This window comes from Anomaloglossus baeobatrachus, chromosome 3 (assembly GCF_048569485.1).
Source record: "Anomaloglossus baeobatrachus isolate aAnoBae1 chromosome 3, aAnoBae1.hap1, whole genome shotgun sequence".
Lineage (NCBI taxonomy): Eukaryota > Metazoa > Chordata > Amphibia > Anura > Aromobatidae > Anomaloglossus > Anomaloglossus baeobatrachus.
The window spans coordinates 660,228,215-660,252,243 of NC_134355.1; the positions used below are offsets into that span (position 1 = coordinate 660,228,215).

At 50.3% G+C, this 24,029-nt stretch overlaps 1 protein-coding gene across 1 annotated transcript in view; it reads left to right on the plus strand.

Annotated features, from left to right (window-relative positions):
* LOC142296997 (cytochrome P450 2C5-like) overlaps nucleotides 1-24,029 on the plus strand; it is a 150,592-nt gene that overhangs the window by 4,240 nt on the left and 122,323 nt on the right. The gene's annotated exons all lie outside the window — the stretch shown is intronic.

Below are 24,029 nucleotides of genomic sequence, written 5' to 3' on the forward strand. Positions count from 1 at the left end.
GTGCTCCATCCGCCATGCTGCGCACTCCCAAACGTGGTCCATCCGCCATGCTGCGCACTCCCAAACATGGTCCATCCGCCATGCTGCGCACTCCCAAACGTGCTCCATCCGCCATGCTGCGCACTCCCAAACGTGCTCCATCCGCCATACTGCGCACTCCCAAACGTGCTCCATCCGCCATACTGCGCACTCCCCATCGTGCACCATCCGGCATGCTGCGCACTCCCAAGCGGATGGAGCATGATGGGGGGTGCGCAGCATGGCGGATGGAGCACGTTTGGGAGTGCGCAGCATGGCGGATGGAGCACGTTTGGGAGTGCGCAGCATGACGGATGGAGCACGTTTGGGAGTGCGCAGCATGACGGATGGAGCACGTTTGGGAGTGCGCAGCATGCCGGATGGTGCACGATGGGGAGTGCGCAGTATGGCGGATGGAGCACGTTTGGGAGTGCGCAGTATGGCGGATGGAGCACGTTTGGGAGTGCGCAGCATGGCGGATGGAGCACGTTTGGGAGTGCGCAGCATGGCGGATGGACCACGTTTGGGAGTGCGCAGCATGGCGGATGGAGCACGTTTGGGAGTGCGCAGCATGGCGGATGGAGCACGTTTGGGAGTGCGCAGCATGACGGATGGAGCACGTTTGGGAGTGCGCAGCATGACGGATGGAGCACGTTTGGGAGTGCGCAGCATGCCGGATGGTGCACGATGGGGAGTGCGCAGTATGGCAGATGGAGCACATTTGGGAGTGCGCAGCATGGCGGATGGAGCACGTTTGGGAGTGCGCAGCATGGCGGATGGACCACGTTTGGGAGTGCGCAGCATGGCGGATGGAGCACGTTTGGGAGTGCGCAGCATGGCGGATGGAGCACGTTTGGGAGTGCGCAGCATGGCGGATGGAGCACGTTTGGGAGTGCGCAGCATGGCGGATGGAGCACGTTTGGGAGTGCGCAGCATGCCGGATGGTGCACGATGGGGAGTGCGCAGTATGGCGGATGGAGCACGTTTGGGAGTGCGCAGCATGGCGGATGGACCACGTTTGGGAGTGCGCAGCATGGCGGATGGACCACGTTTGGGAGTGCGCAGCATGGCGGATGGAGCACGTTTGGGAGTGCGCAGCATGGCGGATGGAGCACGTTTGGGAGTGCGCAGCATGGCGGGTGGAGCACGTTTGGGAGTGCGCAGCATGGCGGATGGAGCATGATAGGGGGTGCGCAGCATGGCGGATGGAGCACATTTGGGAGTGCGCAGCATGGTGGATGGAGCACGTTTGGGAGTGTGCAGCATGGCGGATAGAGCACGATGGGGAGTGCGCAGCATGGCGGATGGAGCACGTTTGGGAGTGCGCAGCATGGGGGATGCAGCACGATGGGGAGTGCGCAGTATGGCGGATGGAGCACGTTTGGGAGTGCGCAGCATGGCGGATGGACCACGTTTGGGAGTGCGCAGCATGGCGGATGGAGCACGCTTGGGAGTGCGCAGCATGGGGGATGCAGCACGATGGGGGGTGCGCAGCATGGGGGATGGAGCACGATGAGAGGTGCACACCTCCCCCCAACACACACACACACGCGCACTGCACAACAACTAGGAATCACAAACAACGCCCTACACAGACACCCACACACACAGACAACGCTGCACACACAAATATACGCACATACCGCACAACACACACATTGCTCAAAACATACCTCCCCCCAAAACACACCACACACACACAAACCGCACAACACACACACACACACACACAACGCTACAGACACACAGCGCTCCACAAACAACGCAACACACGCAACACACATACAACACCGCTCTCACCCCCCGCGACACTCAGAACATGTACAGCGCCCTACACAAACACTTGGTAACTACACACAACAACATCTATATATATATATATATATATATATATATATAACAAAAATCATACATGAACTACACAATACGTAAATTCTAGAATACCCGATGCGTAGAATCGGGCCACCTTCTAGTTAGTATAATAAGCTTACGTGTGAGTTAATATGATTTCGGAGGTGATGCTTAGTTAACGCTGTTGTCGAAGGTGATGAAAGTCACATGACCTTACCTGTATACTAATTGTGTGGGGTTTTATGAGGTAATATATTGGCTGTTTTGACAGTTAGCTTGGATATTTCTCAGGTGGCCTATAGCAGCCAATCACAGCTCTGCTTCTACTTTTCTTAGAGGTCAAGGAGCTCTGATTGGTTGCTATAGGCAATGAAGGACAGTCTTTGCATAAGACAGCGTACGTGTCAGTTAATATAATTTCGGTGGTGAGAGGGAGAGCGAGCGAGTGGGAGAGAGGGACGCAGAGTGGGAGAGAGAGAGAGTGGGAGAAACTTAGTTACTATCTTGGGCAATGCCAGATACTACAGGTAGTCTTATATATAAAGCTGAGTGTGTGTGTGTGTATGTCCACTAAAGGAATCCGAAATGTTGCATTTACAATCACAAAATGTTGCTCAACCACCTCATTTGACTCGGAATGCCATAAACTGTGTTTTGAGGGGAAAATTTAACCCCACGCTTTACAGTTATTCACCAACAAAGCTGCTTACATTAAAGTCAATGAAGCTCGGAGCTACAGGTTATTAATAGGAGCTGTGATTGGTTGCTATAAGCAATGAAGGACATTCTTAGTATAAGAAGCTTATGTATCAGTTAATATGATTTTGGTGGAGAGACACACAGACAGACACACAGACAGACGGAGAGACAGACAGACAAAAGCGGGCTTTACACGCTGCGACATCGCTAGCATCGGCTAGCAATGTCGAGCGCGATAGCACCCACTCTTGTCATACGTGCGATATCGTGTGATCGCTGCCGTAGCAAAAATTATTGCTACGGCAGCGTCACACGCACATACCTGTGCAGCGACGTCGCTGTGACCGCCGAATAATGCCTCCCTCAAGGGGGAGGTGCGTTTGGCATCACAGCGACGTCACTGCAGCGTCACTAAGCGGCCGGCCAATAGAAACGGAGGGGCGGAGATGAGCGGGACGTAACATCCCGCCCACCTCCTTCCTTCCGCATTGCCGGTGGATGGAGGTAAAGAGATGTTTGCTGCTCCTGCGGTGTCACACATAGCGATGTGTGCTGCCGCAGGAACGACGAACAACATCGCTAATAAGCAATTAACGATTTTTTATTTCCGGATGACCTCTCCATGGCGAACGATTTTGGTCACTTTTGCGATCGACTAAGGTCGCTCATACGTGTCACACGCTGCAATGTCGTTAACGTCGCCGGATGTGCGTCACAAACACTGTGACTCTGACAATAATACGTTAACGATATCGTAGCGTGTAAAGCCCCCTAAAAACAGACTTAGAAAGACAGAGAGATACAGAGAGACAGAGACAGACAGAGACAAAGACAGAAAGAGAGACAGACAAGCAGAGATGACACAGAGAGACAGACAGAAAGAGAGACAAAAAGACAGAGATACACAGAGAGATAGACAGACAGAGACAGACAAAGAGACAGACAGACAGACATACACAGACACAGGCAGAGGGACAGACAGAGAGAGATACAGAGCAAAGACAAAGAAATACATAGACAGGGAGAGAGATGGATAGAGAGAGACAGATAGAGAGAGAGAGTAGGATAGAGAGAGAGACGGATAGCGAGAGCTGGATAGAGAGAGGGACGGATAGACCAGGGCAGATAGAGGGAGTGGAAGACAGACAGAAAGACAGTTACTATCCTGAGCAACGCCAGGTACTACATCTAGTCTAATATAGAAAGCTGAGTATATGTATTTATGTGTGTGTGTGTATATGTTTGATAAAGGAATCCGCACCATCACATTTACAATCACGAAATTGTGCACAGCCACCTCATTTGCCTCAGGTAACGTCAATGGAGCTGGGAATGGATCTGTTATTATAGACTTCTATTATGGACAGAGAAAGAGACACACAGGGAGACACACACACAGAAAGAGACACTGACAGAAAGAGACACACATGGAGACACACACACACAGAAAGAGACACACTGACATAAAGAAGCTCGCTGACAGAAAGAGACACACATACAGAGACACACACATAAAGAAACACATACAGTACAGCAAAGAGACACACAGAAACTGTTTGAATGACTAAGGTAATATATTGGCTGTTTTAACAGTTAGCCAGGATATTTATCAGGTGGCCTATAGCAGCCAATGTAAGAAGCTTATGTGTGAGTTAATATGATTTTGGTGTTGATGCTTAGCCAACGCTGTTGTCGAGGCTGATGTAAGTCACATCACCTTACCTATATACTAATGGTGTGAGGTTTTATGAGCTATTATATTGGCTGTTTTGACAGTTAACCTTGATATTTCTCAGGTGGCCTACAGCAACCAATCACAGCTCTGCTTCTATTTTGTTAAAGGTCATGGAGCTCTGATTGGTTGCTATAGGCAACGAATGACATTCTTAGTGTGACAGCTTACATGTCACTTAATGTGATTTCGATGAGAGAGAGACAGAGAATGAGTGGGAGAGTAGGAGAGAGGGAGAGCGGGAGAGAGGGAGAGTGGGAGAGAGAAACTTAGTTACTATTCTGGGCAACGCTGGGTACTACAGCTAGTACAGTCATATATCGCAGTGCATATTCTTGTGAATCACCTTCTCTATGATATAGGTGATCGGGGGAGTGGGACAGAGGGAGAGAGGGAGAGAGGGAGAGAGAGAAAGACAGAGAGAGAGACTAAAGCGGGGTTTACACGCTGCGATCTCGCTAGCGATATTGCAAGCGATCGTACCTGCCCCCGTCGGTTGTGCGACACGGGCAAATCGCCCCTTGTGCCGCACAACCTCGCTTACCCCCGTCACACGGACTTACCTGCCCTGCGAGACTGGGATAGAGACAGAGAGAGTGGGAGAGTAGGAGAGAGAGACTTAAGGGTACTTTGCACGCTGCGACATCGCTAGCCGATGCTAGCGATGCCGAGCGCGATCGCACATGTGATATCTTGTGATAGCTGCCGTAGCGAACATTATCGCTACGGCAGCTTCACACACACTTACCTGCCCTGCGACATCGCTCTGGCCGGCGACCTGCCTCCTTCCTAAGGGGAAGGGTCATGCGACGTCACAGCGACGTCACACGGCAGGCGTCCAATAGAAGCGGAGGGGCGGAGATGAGCAGGACGTAACATCCCGCCCACCTCCTTCCTTCCACATTGCCGGTGGAGGCAGGTAAGGAGATGTTCGTCGCTCCTGCGGTGTCACACATAGGAACGGCGAACATCGCTTTTAAGCAGAAAACGATTTTTTGTTTCAGGACGACCTCTCCGCGGCAAATGATTTTGACCGCTTTTGCGATCGTTTAAGGTTGCTCAGAAGTGTCACACACTGTGATATCATTAATGACGCCGGATGTGCGTCACAAACACAGTGACCCCGACGATAATTCATTAACGATATCGTAGCGTGTAAAGCCCGCTTTAATTACTATCCCAGGCAATGCTGGGTACTACAGCTAGTCTAATATGTAAAACTGAGTGTATGTATGTGTATGTAAGTCCGCTAAACAAAAACAGAAAGAAACACACACATAAAGAGACACACACATAGAAGAAGACCCATACACAGGAGACCCACACAGAGAAAGAGACACACACAAAAAGAGACACACAAACACACACATACACATATACAGAAAGAGACGTTTGTAACGGGGGCAGGGGGCGCCTCGGGGGTTGTAGTCGCGGTCTCTCGCCCAGGGGGCGGCAGGCTGACCCCCGGCCCGGCCGTCACTTGTAAGACAGGGGTGTTGTTTGTGGGCAGAGTGTAGGTGGCAGGGACGCTTCCATGTGAGCTATTTGCTTCTTGGTAACACCTTTTTCTCTCGGCTCATCGGCCTCTTCACCACTCCCAGGAAACAGCCACAGACAGGCAGTTGATGAACCAAGAAACATTTTATTGAACACAACTTCCACTCTTCTTTACACCTTTCAGCATCAAGTCACTTTGGTTTACAGGTTAAACTTCTTGCTGACGGTTTCCTCTTTCCCCGGTAACTTTCCCTCGCCTGCAGGGGACATGCGTTAATCCCCTAGTAGCTGCACACTGAACCCGGATTTACTGTAGGGCAGATCTAGCACAGACTACCGGCTCCGGATAAGTTCTCACCTCCCCACTTCTTTGCCGGGGAACTACTTCTCTCCTTTCTACGGGCGTTCCCATGTACCTTCACTTCTTTGTCTGGGCACTCACTCCGGCTGCCTGCCATGTTTCACTCTCACACTCTGCCCCCGGCACCTCAGACTTCTCTCTTCAGTCACATCAGACTACTCCACAGTCCTGCACACACTGCTCTGCATTCAGAGACCTCCCTTCCTTCCTTCACCACCTAGGCTGCCCTCCCCTCCTTCCCTGCCACTGTTACCAGGGGAACCACTGCTCTACACTGGCACCTAGTGGGGAAACAGTTTATGACTGGTAACACTTTACCCTTAACATTTACAGTTCGCCACCATACTACTGTGGCGTCTTCAGGGGGGGGAAAACCGCTCCTTCACTACCAGGGGTCCGACTACCCCTTACATTCCTCCCCTCTTTAACCTCAGCCTCCTGGCGAGGTTCGTACCTGCAAAACAAAACAAGTAGGAAAACACACGCACACAGAACTGAAGCATTTTTCTTTCTTTTATCAGGCCAAGTAAAACTTTTAAAACCAGCCTATATAACACGATACTTAAAACACACAGACTAGCACACAAGTTTGGTGCCCGGAGTCCCTCCAGGGAAGCTCCCGGTCTTAGTCGTACTTCTGCCTGGAGGCCCTCCTCAGGCGCTCCCGGTCTTAGCTGACCTTCTGCCCGGAGGCTATTCCCAAGCGCTCCCGGTCTTTGGGTGGGCAGAAAACAACAGGACAACAAGATTCCTTCTTAACAGTCACGGAAGGAGTCCATGCAAGTTCTGCATTAAGCTCCTCCCGGGTTCAGTACTTTTAACGTTACTGTAACTGGAAACATTCACTCAACAGTACCGGTTTTCAACGGCAAACAAATCACTCTCTTCCGGGCGATTACCTCCTCAGGCTGGGAGGTATGCACGCAGCCATTCAGCCCACTGGGCCTTCACATATTCAGAAAGGGATTGCCCGGGTAAGCGGGGCAGCCTGCGGAATGGCTCATAGCACGGCTGCGGCTCTGTTACTTCCCTCTCCGGTTCAGATCCTTCAGCCTCCTGCGGGGGTGAGGGGTAGCTGCGCGGGACAGCGCCGGGCTGCCAATGACCACCACTGGGTGCGACACCATGCTTTGGTTTATCGCCAGAACTGCCGGTGCCTTCCTTGGCTTGTCTTCCACTGTAGGTTCGGCGGCTGCTACGGGTGCTACCGCCGGGGTACTCTTCAGCCTGCCGGCTTCAGCGGGCGCTGGCCTGAGCTGAGCGCGCCACGCTCTCTGGCAGCCCTCCCACTCGATCTCCTGCTGCCACTGATCGGCCTCTTGAGCGGTGGGCATACGGGTCACTCCCACCGCAAACAGGCCCCGGCACCCTCTTTCTCTCATGAACCGAACTGTCTCGCCCAGGTACAGGGTGTGCAGGCACTGCGGCAGTCCTTCTGTGTCCAAGTTGACCCGGTTATAGAAGTAATGGTCCCCGGTGATACGATCCTCTATGAAGCCATACCCTTCTGCCTGGTTGAACTTCACCACGGTGCCTATACTGCACTGTCGGTCAAACTCCTCACTGCGGGGCCCGGCCATCATTTCTCTGGCTACCGTCTCGGCGAGGAACCTTTCCTGCACGGAGTCTACTACTGGCGGTGGGGACCTTCTCCGGGTCGGGGGCGCTGGCTTCACTGGCTCCCAGACGAACCCCAATTCATCCACCTCTGATTCCTGAATCTCCCACCAGGATGGGGCTTTGACTTCTGGGGGGGGGCGGAGGGCCTACCTGGTCAGATGCTGGCACTTCCGGAATCTGTACGGACGCTCCTGGTGGCCCGCTCCCCTGAGTTAACCGGGACTTGTAGGTGGCCCGGACTTCCGTCGTCGTCTCCCCGGTAACGGCATCCCAGGTGGTAAACCATGTAATCTTCGCTGGTTTCTCCGAGACTCCAGTCACGGCCGGTATCATGCTTGCCGGCAACGTGATGGTGGGTAACTCTCCCACTGAGCTCTCCATCGGACGTCCTCTTCCGCGTCCTACGGGCACCAGCGCGCCCGCTTTGGCTTGCTTGTTTGTCCTAGCCTCCATTCTGTTTAGCGCAGGTAACTGGAACTGTTGCTTCTGCTGCTGGGATTGCAATGGAGCCGGGGAAGGTGGAGGCGGTTCTGCTTTTCCCGCTTCCGCCCATACTCCGCCCCCGGCCACACCCACCAGGTCGGCACAGCGTTTGCGACGCCTCTTCTTTCTTGCGGCGCCGCCCACGTCTCTAGACCTCTGCAGCTTCTTGGGGCAGGTACCTCCCCTTTTTGGGCGGTGCACTCCGGGCTTCTTCCTCCCAGGCCAGCCCAGCGCTCTTCGTTTGGCGCCAACTTTTCGCGCCTCTGCTGAGTCCATGAGGACGGCCGCCATCTTGCCGCCATCTTGTGGCCTGTTCAGCACGTCAGGCACCACTTGGTCTTCCTCACAGTCTCTGGTCGGGGTTTCTTGCATGCAGGCTTCATCCTGCTGACTACGCCAGTTTGTAACGGGGGCAGGGGGCGCCTCGGGGGTTGTAGTCGCGGTCTCTCTGGCCCAGGGGGCGGCAGGCTGATCCCCGACCCGGCCGTCACTTGTAAGACAGGGGTGTTGTTTGTGGGGTAGAGTGTAGGTGGCAGGGACGCTTCCATGTGAGCCATTTGCTTCTTGGTAACACCTTTTTCTCTCGGCTCACAGGCCTCTTCACTAGAGTTGAGCGCGGTTCTAGGTTCGAGGTTCTCCAGTTCTAGGCTCGAGTGATTTTGGGGGCTGTTCGAGATCGAACTAGAACTCGAGCTTTTTGCAAAAGCTCGATAGTTCTAGATACGTTCGAGAACGGTTCTAGCAGCAAAAAGCAGGGCTTTTTACAGCTACAGTGTGCAGGAGCCATCGCTGGCAGCCTGCCAGAAGCTGGTAACCAAGATAAACATCCGGTATCCAACCAAAGCGCTTTGGTTAGTAACCCGATGTTTATCCTAGTTATGTGCAGGAAGCCCACACTTCCCCGCTCAGCTCGCTCCGCCCCCTCCTGCCCGCGGCATGTATTGTACACACACACACACACACACACGTACACACACACACACACACACACATGGTCCCGCTCGGCTTACCTGCGGTGATAAAGTCCCACCATCCCGACCTCAGCGCTGTCACTGTCCTCCATGGCCGCCGCTTGTCACATCACCTTCTCTCGCTTCCGACCCGAGACTGACTAGCGGTGACGTCACGGGCCTCTCGCGATACTTGGTGTGAAGGCGCTGGTCATTGAACTCAGTGACAGGGGCTGTCAGTGTGCTGGAGATCAGCGCAGGTAATGTACCTCGCTGACAGCAGCACTTGTCATGCCCTGCAGTGACCTGGGCTGACCCATTGATGTTAGCTCAGGTCACTGCACTGCTCTCCCAGCCAATGGGGAACATCCTGCTCTTCATTGACTGGGACAGTGTGGATCGTCATGGCAACCCCTTGGATTACACCAGACCTGGATTTGTTTTTCTTTCTAATAAATTGGTTAAAGAGGGAATGTTTTGGGTAGTGTTTTTTCAAATAAAAATGTGTTTGTCGTCTATTTTTTTTTATTACTGACTGGGTTGGTGATGTCGGGTATCTGATAGACGCCTGACCTCACCAACCCCAGGGCTTGATGCCAGGTGACATTACACATCTGGTATTAACCCCATATATTACCCCGTTTGCCACCGCACCAGGGCGCGGGATGAGCTGGGGCGAAGCACCAGGATTGGCGCATCTAATGGATTCGCCACTTCTGGGGCGGCTGCGGCCTGCTATTTTTAGGCTGGGGAGAGTCCAATAACCATGGACCTCCCTAGTCTGAGAATATCAGGCCCCAGCTGTCTGCTTTACCTTGGCTGGTGATCCAATTTTGGGGGACCCCTACGTGTTTTTTTTTTTAATTATTTATTTAATTTAAAATAACAGCGTGGGGTGCCCTCAGTTTTGGATTACCAGCCAGGGTGAGGTTGCCAGCTGTGGTCTGCAGGCTGCAGCCGTCTGCTTTACCCTAGCTGGCTACAAAACTAGGGGGAACCCTACGTCATTTTTTTTTTTCATTTTTTTGGCTAAATACAAAGCTAAGCACCCCTTATTGCCACATGAAAGGCACCAAAGGGTGCTCCACTTTTTCTCCACTTTTTCTACATTTTTTCTCCACTTTTTCTACATTTTTTCTCCACTTTTTCTACCTTTTTTTCTCCATTTTTTCTCCACTTTTTCTCCACTTTTTCTCCATTTTTTTCTCCACTTTTTCTCCACTTTTTCTCCATTTTTTTCTCCACTTTTTCTCCATTTTTTTCTCCACTTTTTCTCCACTTTTTCTCCACTTTTTCTCCACTTTTTCTACATTTTTTTCTCCACTTTTTCTCCACTTTTTCTCCACTTTTTCTCCATTTTTTCTCCACTTTTTCTCCACTTTTTCTCCATTTTTTTCTCCACTTTTTCTTCACTTTTTCTCCACTTTTTCTACATTTTTTATCCACTTTTTCTACATTTTTTTCTCCATTTTTTCTCCACTTTTTCTCCACTTTTTCTTCACTTTTTCTCCATTTTTTCTCCACTTTTTCTCCACTTTTTATCCATTTTTTTCTCCACTTTTTCTCCACTTTTTCTCCATTTTATTCTCCACTTTTTCTTCACTTTTTCTCCACTTTTTCTACATTTTTTCTCCACTTTTTCTACATTTTTTTCTCCATTTTTTTCTCCACTTTTTCTCCACTTTTTCTCCACTTTTTCTCCACTTTTTCTCCATTTTTTTCTCCACTTTTTCTCCACTTTTTCTCCACTTTTTCTCCATTTTTTTCTCCATTTTTTCTCCACTTTTTCTCCACTTTTTCTCCACTTTTTCTCCATTTTATTCTCCACTTTTTCTACACTTTTTCTCCACTTTTTCTCCACTTTTTCTACATTTTTTCTCCACTTTTTCTACATTTTTTTCTCCATTTTTTCTCCACTTTTTCTCCACTTTTTCTCCACTTTTTCTCCACTTTTTCTCCACTTTTTTCTCCATTTTTTCTCCACTTTTTCTCCACTTTTTCTCCATTTTTTTCTCCACTTTTTCTCCACTTTTTCTCCACTTTTTCTCCTTTTTTTCTCCACTTTTTCTCCACTTTTTCTACATTTTTTCTCCACTTTTTCTACATTTTTTTCTCCATTTTTTCTCCACTTTTTCTCCACTTTTTCTCCACTTTTTCTCCACTTTTTCTCCATTTTTTTCTCCACTTTTTCTCCACTTTTTCTCCACTTTTTCTCCATTTTTTTCTCCACTTTTTCTCCACTTTTTCTCCACTTTTTCTCCATTTTTTTCTCCACTTTTTCTCCACTTTTTCTCCACTTTTTCTCCTCTTTTTCTCCACTTTTTCTCCATTTTTTTCTCCACTTTTTCTCCACATTTCTACATTTTTTCTCCACTTTTTCTACATTTTTTTCTCCATTTTTTCTCCACTTTTTCTCCACTTTTTCTCCACTTTTTCCTCCATTTTTTTCTCCACTTTTTCTCCACTTTCTCTCCACTTTTTCTCCATTTGTTTCTCCACTTTTTCTCCACTTTTTCTTCATTTTTTTCTCCACTTTTTCTCCACTTTTTCTCCACTTTTTCTACATTTTTTCTCCACTTTTTCTACGTTTTTTTCTCCATTTTTTCTCCACTTTTTCTCCACTTTTTCTCCACTTTTTCTCCATTTTTTTCTCCACTTTTTCTCCACTTTTTCTCCACTTTTTCTCCACTTTTTCTCCACTTTTTCTCCATTTTTTTCTCCACTTTTTCTCCATTTTTTTCTCCACGTTTTCTCCACTTATTCTCCACTTATTCTCCACTTTTTCTCCACTTTTTCTCCACTTTTTCTCCACTTTTTCTCCTTTTTTTCTCTACTTTTTCTCCATTTTTTTCTCCACCTTTTCTCCACTTATTCTCCACTTTTTCTCCACTTTTTCTCCATTTTTTCTCCACTTTTTCTCCACTTTTTCTCCACTTTTTCTACATTTTTTCTCCACTTTTTCTACATTTTTTTCTCCATTTTTTCTCCACTTTTTCTCCACTTTTTCTCCATTTTTTTCTCCACTTTTTCTCCATTTTTTTCTCCACTTTTTCTCCACTTTTTCTCCACTTTTTCTCCACTTTTTCTACATTTTTTTCTCCACTTTTTCTCCACTTTTTCTACATTTTTTTCTCCATTTTTTCTCCACTTTTTCTCCACTTTTTCTCCATTTTTTTCTCCACTTTTTCTCCACTTTTTCTCCATTTTTTTCTCCACTTTTTCTCCACTTTTTCTCCATTTTTTTCTCCACTTTTTCTCCACTTTTTCTCCATTTTTTTCTCCACTTTTTCTCCACTTTTTCTCCACTTTTTCTCCATTTTTTTCTCCACTTTTTCTCCACTTATTCTCCATTTTTTCTCCACTTTTTCTCCACTTTTTCTCCATTTTTTTCTTCACTTTTTCTCCACTTTTTCTCCATTTTTTTCTCCACTTTTTCTCCACTTTTTCTCCATTTTTTTCTCCACTTTTTCTCCACTTTTTCTCCACTTTTTCTCCACTTTTTTCTCCACTTTTTCTCCACTTTTTCTCCATTTTTTTCTCCACTTTTTCTCCATTTTTTTCTCCACTTTTTCTCCACTTTTTCTCCATTTTTTTCTCCACTTTTTCTCCACTTATTCTCCACTTTTTCTCCACTTTTTCTCCAGTTTTTTCTCCACTTTTTCTCCACTTTTTCTCCATTTTTTTCTCCACTTTTTCTCCACTTTTTCTCCATTTTTTTCTCCACTTTTTCTCCACTTATTCTCCACTTTTTCTCCACTTTTTCTCCACTTTTTCTCCTTTTTTTCTCCACTTTTTCTCCACTTTTTCTCCACTTTTTCTCCACTTTTTTCTCCACTTTTTCTCCACTTTTTCTCCTTTTTTTCTCCACTTTTTCTCCACTTTTTCTCCACTTTTTCTCCACTTTTTCTCCACTTTTTCTCCACTTTTTTCTCCATTTTTTTCTACACTTTTTCTCCACTTTTTCTCCACTTTTTCTCCATTTTTTCTCCACTTTTTCCTCCACTTTTTCTCCATTTTTTTCTCCATTTTTTCTCCACTTTTTCTCCACTTTTTCTCCGTTCTTTTTCTATGGTCGGTCTACCCATTAGCTCTGCCATGCATACTGTAGCTCTACACCTACTGCACATGTTACTTTATGATTGACATCTCTTTCGTACCAGAGCTGTCTAAGCCTACTCTGACCCCATATTTGTCATTACTATATTGTCCTTGTACTGTATTATGACATTTGTATCATGTGTTTCATTTCTTGCTGTGTTGCAATTTTTTTGCTGCATCCCAATTGTACCTCTACATTGTTCGAGTTTATGTTATTGTTCTCTCACTCTTATGTGATACTGATTATTGTCATTTTTCATGATTCCATGCAGATAAGTCCAATCTGACGAAGGCTCAGGCCGAAACGTCATTTGTAACTTGTTTTGGACAAAAACATATATGCTTATGAAAAAAATTTTTTTCTTAATACGGACCAATAAAGAGTGATTTTGCATTACTATCCGTTGTGACTTACTGACTTAGTCTGGGAGATTTAGAGTGCCGAGGTTACTCACTAATTTTATCTATTATTACCTCTGAGCACCTATATACCAGTGAGCAGAGCTTCCTCTACAGTAGTTCTCCTGATTAGGCATGCCCTTACCTCATGAGCAGGGCATTGCAGCTTTGGTAGCAACCATTACGACATGGACTCTGCTGCTGTGGACCCGAGAAGAGTGAGTGCAGATTCATTGCACCCACACTCCTCACATGAAGGGTCCGCACTCCTAGAAAATGGGGGATACGTTCCCTGAGTGTCTCCCCCCCATATTCTAGATGGTCCATAGTCGTCGTGGGACCCCTTTATTTTTTTTCTTACAATAAATTGGTGAAAGAGGAAATGTTTTGGGGACTGTTTTTTCAAATAAATTTCTTTTGTCGATTTTTTTTTTTTGTTAGTACTGACAGTTTATGATGTTGGGTATCTAATAGACGCCATGACATCACAAACTGCTGGGCTTGATCTCAGGTTACTTTACAGCTAGTATCAACCCGATTTATTACCCCGTTTGCCACTGCACCAGGGCACGGGATGAGCTGGGGTGAAGCGCCAGGATTGGCGCATCTAGTGGATGCGCCACATCTGGGGTGCCTGCGGCCTGCTATTTTTAGGCTGTGAAGGCCCAATAACTATGGACCTTCCCACCCTAAGAATACCAGACCACAGCTGTCCGCTTTACCTTGGCTGGTGATCCAATTTGGGGGGGACCCTACTTTTATTGTGTAATTATTAATATTTATAAAATAATTATAAAAAAGAGCCTGAGGGGACCTCCACATTGGATCCCCAACCACGGTAAAGCTGCCAGCTGTGGTTTTCAGGCTACAGCCGTCTGCTTTACCCTAGCTGGCTATCAAAAATGGGGGGACCCAACGTCATTTTTTTTTTAACTATTTTTTAAATAGAAAAAATTAATGGGCTTCCCTGTATTTTGATTGCCAACCAAGGTAACGGCAGGCAGATGGGGGTGGCAACCCATAGCTGTCTGCTTTATCTGCGCTGAGAATCAAAAATACCGCGGAGCGCTACGTCATTTTTTTAAAGATATATTTTTACAGCACTGTGATGTCCAGCAATCAAAATACAGGGAAGCCCATTTTATTTTTAGTTATTTAAATAAATAATTAAAAAAAATATATATGGGCTCCCGCTGCATTTTTTGTATTGCTAGCTAAGGGTAATCCAAGCAGCTACTGGCTGCTAACCCCCACTGCTTGGTGTTACCTTCACTGGCAATGGAAAATCCAGGGCAGCATTTTTTATTTTTTTTGCCAAGAAACTACAAAAAAAGGACGTGAGCTTCGCCATATTTTTGTATGCTAGCCAGGTATAGCAGGCAGGTGCTGGAAGAGTTGGATATGGCGCCAGAAGATGGCGCTTCTATGAAAATGCCATTTTCTGAGGCGGCTGCAGACTGCAATTCGCAGCAGTGGGGCCCAGAAAGCTCAGGCCAACCTGTGCTGCGGATTCCAAGCTCCAGCTGCCTAGTTGTACCTGGCTGGACACAAAAATGGGGCGAAGCCTACGTCATTTGTTTTCTAATTATTTCATGAAATTCATGAAATAATAAAAAAAGGGCTTCCCTTTATTTTTGGTTCCCAGCCGGGTACAAATAGGCAACTGGGGGTTGGGGGCAGCCGTACCTGCCTGCTGTACCTGGCTAGCATACAAAAATATGGCGAAGCCCACATAATTTTTTCAGGGGGCAAAAAACTTCTGCATACAGTCCTGGATGGAGTATGCTGAGCCTTGTAGTTCTGCAGCTGCTGTCTGTCTGTATGGAGAAGAGCAGACAGCAGCTGCAGAACTACAAGGCTCAGCATACTCCATCCAGGACTGTATGCAGAATTTTTTTGCCCACCAAAAAAATGACGTGGGCTTCGCCATATTTTTGTATGCTAGCCAGGTACAGCAGGCAGCCACGGGCTGCCTCCAACCCCCAGTTGCCTATTTGTACCCGGCTGGGAACCAAAAATATAGGGAAGCCTGTTTTTTTTTAATTATTTCACTTATTTCATGAAATAATTAAAAAACAAATGACGTGGGCTTCGCCCCATTTTTGTGTCCAGCCGGGTACAACTAGGCAGCTGGGGATTGGAATCCGCAGCACAGGTTAGCCAGAGGTTTCTGGGCGCCTCTGCTGCGGATTTCAGTCCGCAGCCGTCCCAGAAAATGGCGCTCTCATAGAAGCGCCATCATCTGGTGCTGTATCCAACTCTTCCAACAGCCCTGGAGCCGGGTGGCTTGTTGGGTAATCATGAGTTAATACTGGCTTTGTTTTACTAGCCAGTATTAAGCCAGAGATTCTTAATGTCAGGCACGTTTGACCCGGCCATTAAGAATCTCCAATAAAGGGTTAAAAAAAAACACCACACAGAGAAAAAATACTTTAATAGAAATAAATACACAGACACATTAGAGACTCCATCTTTATTACCCCCTGTCAGCCCTCCACGATCCTGCTCTTCTGTCTTATTTCTTTCTAGTGTAGTAGTAGTGACGATTGTAGTGAGGATGAGGTTCACCAGCCCATCACTTGGGGCTGGGGAACCTCATCCTCACTACAATCCTCACTACAATCGGGAAGCAGTGTGCAGCCTTCACTCCGTGAGTGATCAGTGCTGGCTGTCAGCGGTAACAGCGGTAACGCTGACAGACGCGTTACCATAGCAACGGTGCTCTCGGAGCCGCGGTTAGCGGTGACGTCACCGCTAACTGCGTTGCTATGGCAACGGTGATCTCCGTTAATGACCGGCTGTGTCAGCCGGTCCCTAACGGAAGGGGGAGTCGACCGTGTGCTAGAGCATGTCGCCGGTACACGGCGATACACATATGTGCACCGTGTACCGGAGAGATGCACTCGCAGGTCCTACATGTCGCATCATAGTCATGTGACCAGTCTGTAGCCAATGAGATAATAGCCACGTGACTGGTCACATGGCTACTTTGACGTCACGATAGGTCCTGCATCTCTGCTGGCAGTGCCGTCACCGGGAGGATTCAGCGATCATCGGATGGAATAGCGGTAGGAGACAGAGTGCAGAAGGGATCGCGAGGACCGGTAAGTGTTATGGCAATGTTTATTAACTGTGTGTACATTTATAATGCATTTTTATGTGTTTGTGATTGCCTCCCATTATAGCCTATAGGTTCGAGTTTGGTTCGTCGAACGTTCGACGAACCGAACTCGAACGGGACCCCCGTTCGGCGAACCGACCTCGAGCCGAACCGCGACCGGTTCGCTCATCTCTACTCTTCACCACTCCCAGTAAAGAGCCACAGACAGGCAGTTGATGAACCAAGAAACATTTTATTGAACACAGCTTCCACTCTTCTTTACACCTTTCAGCATCAAGTCACTTTGGTTTACAGGTTAAACTTCTTGCTGACGGTTTCCTCTTTCCCCGGTAACTTTCCCTCGCCTGCAGGGGACATGCGTTAGTCCCCTAGTAGCTGCACACTGAACCCGGATTTACTGTAGGGCAGATCTAGCACAGACTACCGGCTCCGGATAAGTTCTCACCTCCCCACTTCTTTGCCGGGGAACTACTTCTCTCCTTTCTACGGGCGTTCCCATGTACCTTCACTTCTTTGTCAGGGCACTCACTCCGGCTGCGTGCCACGTTTCACTCCCACACTCTGCCCCCGGCACCTCAGACGTCTCTCTTCAGTCACATCAGACTACTCCACAGTCATGCACACACTGCTCTGCATTCAGAGACCTCCCTTCCTTCCTTCCCCACCTAGGCTGCCCTCCCCTCCTTCCCTGCCACTTTTACCAGGGGAACCACTGCTCTACACTGGCACCTAGTGGGGAAACAGTTTATGACTGGTAACACTTTACCCTTAACATTTACAGTTCGCCACCATACTACTTTGGCGTCTTCAGGGGGGGAAAAAACGCTCCTTCACTACCAGGGGTCCGACTAACCCTTACACATACACAGAAAAAGACACATACACACACACACCGAAAGAAACACACACACACACACACACCGAAAGAGACACACACACAGAAAGAGACACACATAAAAACTGTTTGGATGTTAGAGGTACTATATTGGCTGTTTTGACAGTTAGCCTGAATATTTATCTGGTGTCCTATAGCAATCAATCACAGTTCTGCTTCTGTTTTGCTACAGGTCTTTAATAGGAGCTCTGATTGGTTGCTATAGGCAACGAAGAACATTCTTAGTGTGGTGCCCATGACCTGGTCAGGCGCCACTGAGTACTGCACTCAGGCTGAGTGAGTACAAACAGCTAATCCCAAAGGCTGACTAGGGTGTGGGCACACACAGACACGTAGTACCCAGGACACACACACAGCTTAGAGGGGACCCCTGGGCAAACCCAGGAGGGGGCATAGCCCTCGCGTCTCGGCGGGTGGTGGGTAGTGGGACTGGAAGCTAGAGAGTGTGCAGTGGCAGTAAAAGGAGTAGGAGTGGAGCAGCCGAGTCTGAATTGCAGACGCAAGTGAGCAGGCACGAGTGAGACTCTACACCTGTAGTGGCTGCTGGCGGGGGAGTTCAGCCACAGAAGTTGGAAGGAAAGACGCTGGGGAAATCAGCTAAGTCTGGAGGACCCTGAGGGAACCAGCTGGTCGTGTACAGAGACTTCTGGAGAGGCTAGGCACGCAGGGTAAACAGGTTCCCGAAGTAGGCTAGAGTTTACTTACTAAACCTGCCGGTGGGGTGGACAATAAGTCCCACACCAACCAACACAGAACCCGCAGCATCAACAGCAATGAGGGGGCCCATAAGGAGGATTGAGCCTGGAGCCATCTTAACTTTGGTCCACGCTGCCAGCAAACGAGCCACAAAGGGGAGGAAGGCAGACTTCCCTGGATGTATCCCATGGTACTCTAACTCAGTGATTGTCCGAAACAAAAAAAGTGCTAGGAAGGTGAGCTGGCAATCACCCCTACGTCAGCCTGAAGGATACCTGGTTCCCCTCTTGGTTCATCATAGCATCGCCTAGGTTGCCTCACTCTACCACCAGAAAGTGAGTAAAAACCCTGAAAGACATTGCTGCCTGTGTGTGAGTTCTTCTGCGACCTGTGGTACTACACACTTAGGGGTACTTTGCACGTTGTGACATCGCTACTGTGATATCGTCAGGGTCAAAATAGAAAGTGACGCACATCTGGCGCCGGTAATGATGTCGCAACGTGTAAAGCCTAGATGCGCCGATAAACGATCGCAAAAGCGTCGTAAATCGGTGATCTGTGTAGTGTTGGACATTTTCATAATGTCGCACGAATAGGACATACGATGTTGTTCCTCGTTCCTACGGCAGCACACATCACTGTGTGTGAAGCCGCAAGAGCGAGGAACATCTCCTTACCTGCGTCCACCGACTATGCGGAAGGAAGGAGGTGGGCGGGATGTTTACGTCGTGCTCATCTCTGCCCCTCCGCTTCTATTGGCCGCCTGCCGTGTAATGTCGCTGTGACGCCACACGACCTGCACCCCTTAGGAAGGAGGCGGGTCGCTGGCCAGAGCGACGTCGCAGGGCAGGTAAGTCCATGTGAAGCTGCCGTAGCGATATGTTTGCTACGGCAGCTATCTCAAGATATCGCATGTGCAATGGGAGCGGGTACTATCGCACTCGGCATCGCTAGCATTGGCTAGCAATGTCGCAGCGTGCAAAGTACCATTTACAACTGAGCCCTGGGGCCAGCCTCCCTCTCGGGAGGCCATAACACCAGACTGCATTCACCATCAGCCCCAGTCGCTACCCAAATTGCAGTGACGGTCACCCACTGACCGCAAAACCGAGAGTGGCGTCACGAATCCTATTGAAGTCAACCTGACATACCTGTTGCCGGAAGATTTCCAGCCCGTGAAGACTCTGAGGTGACCTGAAGGTGAGGGGCTTCACATTAGTACAAGACAATTATGTGTCAATACAATATATGTCGCGGGCGGGGAGGAGGGTGTCAGCACACTACGCTCACCCCTTCTGCTCGGGTCCGGCGGCTGCTGCTCAGTGGTGGCTCGAGCGGTGGGCCGGATCCCGGGGGTTTCTCGAGCGGCACTCCTCGCCCGTGAGTGAAAGGGGGTTGTTGGTTGTTGGGGGTTGTTTATTGTCCGTGACGCCACCCACGGTTGTGGTGATTTCACCACCGCTGCTCAATATGGGGATCCCGGGGATGGTGATGCGGAGCAGCTAGGTGTTGCGTTGCCCCTCCGTGGGTAGGGGTTGGTGATCCCGGGGCCCAGTGATGGTGAGGGAGGTGCAGGGCCTGGTGGGCGCAGGGACGCGGGGGCAGCGCTGTGCCTTGCGGCACTGTGGTACTCACTCAGCCTGAGACGTTGACACAGTTTTACGGTAAACCACACGGCTGGAGAGATGGTTCCCACGGACGGCTGCACTTGCTCTCCCAGTAGGTGACGGTGATGTCCCTCTTCCTTGTACCTTTGTTTACTTGTTGGTAGCGATGGGTCCCCACCGGTAACCCGCTCCCCGGCTTCAAGCTGGACCTTAGGAGCTCTACTCTTTGACCGCAGGCGCTGGCCCTGAGAAACTGGTGCCTTGGCGGTGGCGGTGTCTCTCCTACTCTGGTTGGGCTGTTGCCTTCAATCGGGACTTGGTTGTTGGGGGATCTACGTCCCCTTCACTGACGGATTTGGCAAATTATGGCGACTCCTAGCCTTGCCGGGGTCCGAGAGGCCCCTGCCCTGGTGCTGACTGTCCTTCGGAACACTGCTCCAGACTGCCGGGCCACTACCCGTCCGCGGTCCTTCCAGGAACTTCCAAACGGTCCCCCTCCAGACAGTCACCGCCGTTGCTGACCTTGCTGACCTGTCCTGCACACAGCTGGACTACTTCAGGCTTTCTCTCTGTCACCACTCTTGCTTTCCTCCTTTACCACTTTACTTCCTTCTACTTTCACTTCCTTAGCTCATCTTAGCTGTTTACTCCTCCACTTAGCTCCTCACTCAAGCTCCCCCTGAGCTAATCTGCCTGGTTTCTCCCGCCTCCAGAGCTGTGAACTCCTCGGTGGGCGGAGCCAACCGCCTGGCCCACCCCCTGGTGTGAACATCAGCCTCTGGAGGAAGGCAACAAGGATTTTTGGTTAGCTTTGGTGTTCCTAACTGGGATGTAGGGTGTGGTGGTGTGTGACCTGTGTCCCCTGGCTTGCCCAGGGCGACACATTCCCCCTTAGCAAAATGCAGACCGTCCGCGGGCTGCCGTCCAACACCGGTTTTATTTTTTCTGTAAAAGATAACATGGTAAAATAACATATGTACATTTTTAATAACTCTTCCCTTAACGGGAGGCACATTTCTTAAACGTTGCATAAAGGTTTACGGTTACGGTTTCCGCTCTCTCCCACCCAAGCAACCTGGCCCTGATGCTGCCCCTAAAGCCCAGGCAGCACCCCTTGACCCACAGTCCAGCACACGGTACCCGAGCGGGATCTGTCCTTCCCTCCAGAGGGTAGCCACCGGTTCCTTTGGTGGCTGGGCCCCAGCCTGCTCTGCTGAGGGCCCTCCCTCCAACCTGCCTCTCCGGAGGCGGCATTGCGGAAAACGGTAACGGTAAACAACTTATTTACAAGCCACTAACATTTGTGGTTGCCCTGCAAGTTCACGGGCTTGTCCATGGAAAGTCCTCCATGCAAATCTTTTAAACAGTCCCCACGGGGACAACGGTGCCGGCTCCGGCCGGTTGCAAATCACTCAGATAATCAGGTTAAACTTCGGTAATCATTTTTCATCATCAGCAGAACTTTCAACTTTTAAACAAACAAAATGGTGGTCCCAATGGGGACTGGACAACGGTGCTCCGCTGCCCTACTCCAGGCTTTCAGGCTCCAGTGCTCCTTCCCAGGGAGGGGGCGCGGCGCTCACTCGGGACTCTTGACTGCCCCTTAACTTAGCGTCCAGCGCGAACCACCCCCGCTCCCCACAGTGCCGGGTGTATTGCACGATGTCTCCCGGCATTCGGTTGCGGCCGGGATGCTCCTCAGGCAGGTGGGCATTCACATCCCGCCGGGCTACAAACACTTCGGCCTCCAGGCCCGGCTCGTAGATGAACCCGTAGCCCCGGCGGACATCAAACCGCCTCACCTGCCCCTCGTACAACGGACCCCGAACACGGAACGTGGCCTGTCGGAGATTCTCTTTTTCTTTGATAGCTCGGGCCACCAGCTCGGCCTTCTTTCGTTCCCTCTCAGCGATCTCCAGGCCCAGCGGTACCGGCTCCCTATCCCAATACGGCGCTGCTGCCAGCGCCGGCGCGCGGGTCGGGCCCCGCGGGACATCGTGGACGTTGCCCACTGTCAGGAATCTGGGCGGCATGTCCCGCGGTGTCTTGGCCTTGGGCGCTGCCTTGCAGCAACAACCCGGCGCTACCTCAGCTGAGGTGTGGGGGATGGGCATAGGGGCTTTCCGCTGCTGGGCCTTCGGCTCGGAGCGGTTCATCGGCTCCGGCTCGGGGGATTTTTCAGGGGATGCCTCCGGTTCAACCTTTGGAATCTTCCACGGTAACACCTCCGGTTTACTGCGGGCTCTGGCTACAGGTCGGTCCGCCTGGGCGGGGACGCTGGGTATTGCTACCGGTTGCGGTGGTAGCAGGCCTAGTGGTGGGGTCACGGCCTCTGAGACGGGTGGCGAGGGAGGCAACGGGGGGAGAGGGCTTGGACCGGGCCCCGCAGCCGCGATGACCAGCCCTTCCAGGGCATCGGGACGTGGGTCACTCACCCTCCCTTTCTCTGCTTACTCCTCGCGTCTCCGCACGGTGGCTATAACGTCCGCCATGTCGGTCTCCCACTCCTCCATGAGAAGCTGCATCCTGACCTGCAGCCTTTGGTAGAGCTGCGCGGTTCGGATTTCCACCCACGCCGCGGTTCCAGGCGCGGGGGCTACGGTGTCGCGGGACGGCATCCACATGATGGCTTCTCCTTCCAGGAACGGTATGTTTGCAGAGTCCTGGCGTCCCTGCTTTTATAGCTGCAGCTACATGCGTCCAGCTGCCATCGCGTCCCCCTTAGCTCTTTCCGGCCCCTCCTCTCTCGGAGCGGGGTTTCGGCCTTCGCGCCTCTACTACTCGAGAAGACGCTCGAGTGGGAACCTTTCGCGCCAAAGATGGCGGCTTCTGAAATTTTTCTGCCGGATACCTCCGGCGGTAACAAGGCGCACCTCTACCAGAGGGCAGAGCGGTAAGATCCTGTTCGTGACGCCAAGTTGTCGCGGGCGGGGAGGAGGGTGTCAGCACACTACGCTCACCCCTTCTGCTCGGGTCCGGCGGCTGCTGCTCAGTGGTGGCTCGAGCGGTGGGCCGGATCCCGGGGGTTTCTCGAGCGGCACTCCTCGCCCGTGAGTGAAAGGGGGTTGTTGGGTGTGGGAATTGTTTATTGTCCGTGACGCCACCCACGGTTGTGGTGATTTCACCACCGCTGCTCAATATGGGGATCCCGGGGATGGTGATGCGGAGCAGCTAGGTGTTGCGTTGCCCCTCCGTGGGTAGAGGTTGGTGATCCCGGGGCCCAGTGATGGTGAGGGAGGTGCAGGGCCTGGTGGGCACAGGGACGCGGGGGCAGCGCTGTGCCTTGCGGCACTGTGGTACTCACTCAGACTGAGACGTTGACACAGTTTTACGGTAAACCACACGGCTGGAGAGACGGTTCCCACGGACGGCTGCACTTGCTCTCCCAGTAGGTGACGGTGATGTCCCTCTTCGCTACGGCAGCTTCACACGCACATACCTGCCCTGCGACGTCACTCTGGCCGGCGACCTGCCTCCTTCCTAAGGGGGAGGGTCATGCGACGTCACAGTGACGTCACACGGCAGGCGGCCAATAGAAGTGGAGGGGCGGAGATGAGCGGGACGTACACATCCTGCCCACCTGCTTCCTTCCGCATTGCCGGTGGAGGCAGGTAAGGAGAAGTTCCTCGCTCCTGCGGCTTCATACACAGCGATGTGTGGTGCCGCAAGAACGAGGAACAACATTGTGCCTGTCGCTGCAGCGAAATTATGAAAATGACTGACACTACACAGATCACCGATTTACGATGCTTTTGTGATCGTTTATCGGTGCATCTAGGCTTTACACGTTGCGACGTCGTTACTGGCGCCGGATGTGCGTCACTTTCGATTTGACCCCGACGACATCGTACCCCTTAGTTACTATCCCAGGCAACACCAGGTACTACAGCTAGTACAGTCATACATATATTTTGCAGTGCATATTCTTGTTAATCACATTCTCTATTATATGGTTAATTCAGTGCATTCATTTAATTTTATCACGTGTTAAGTGCACAAAAG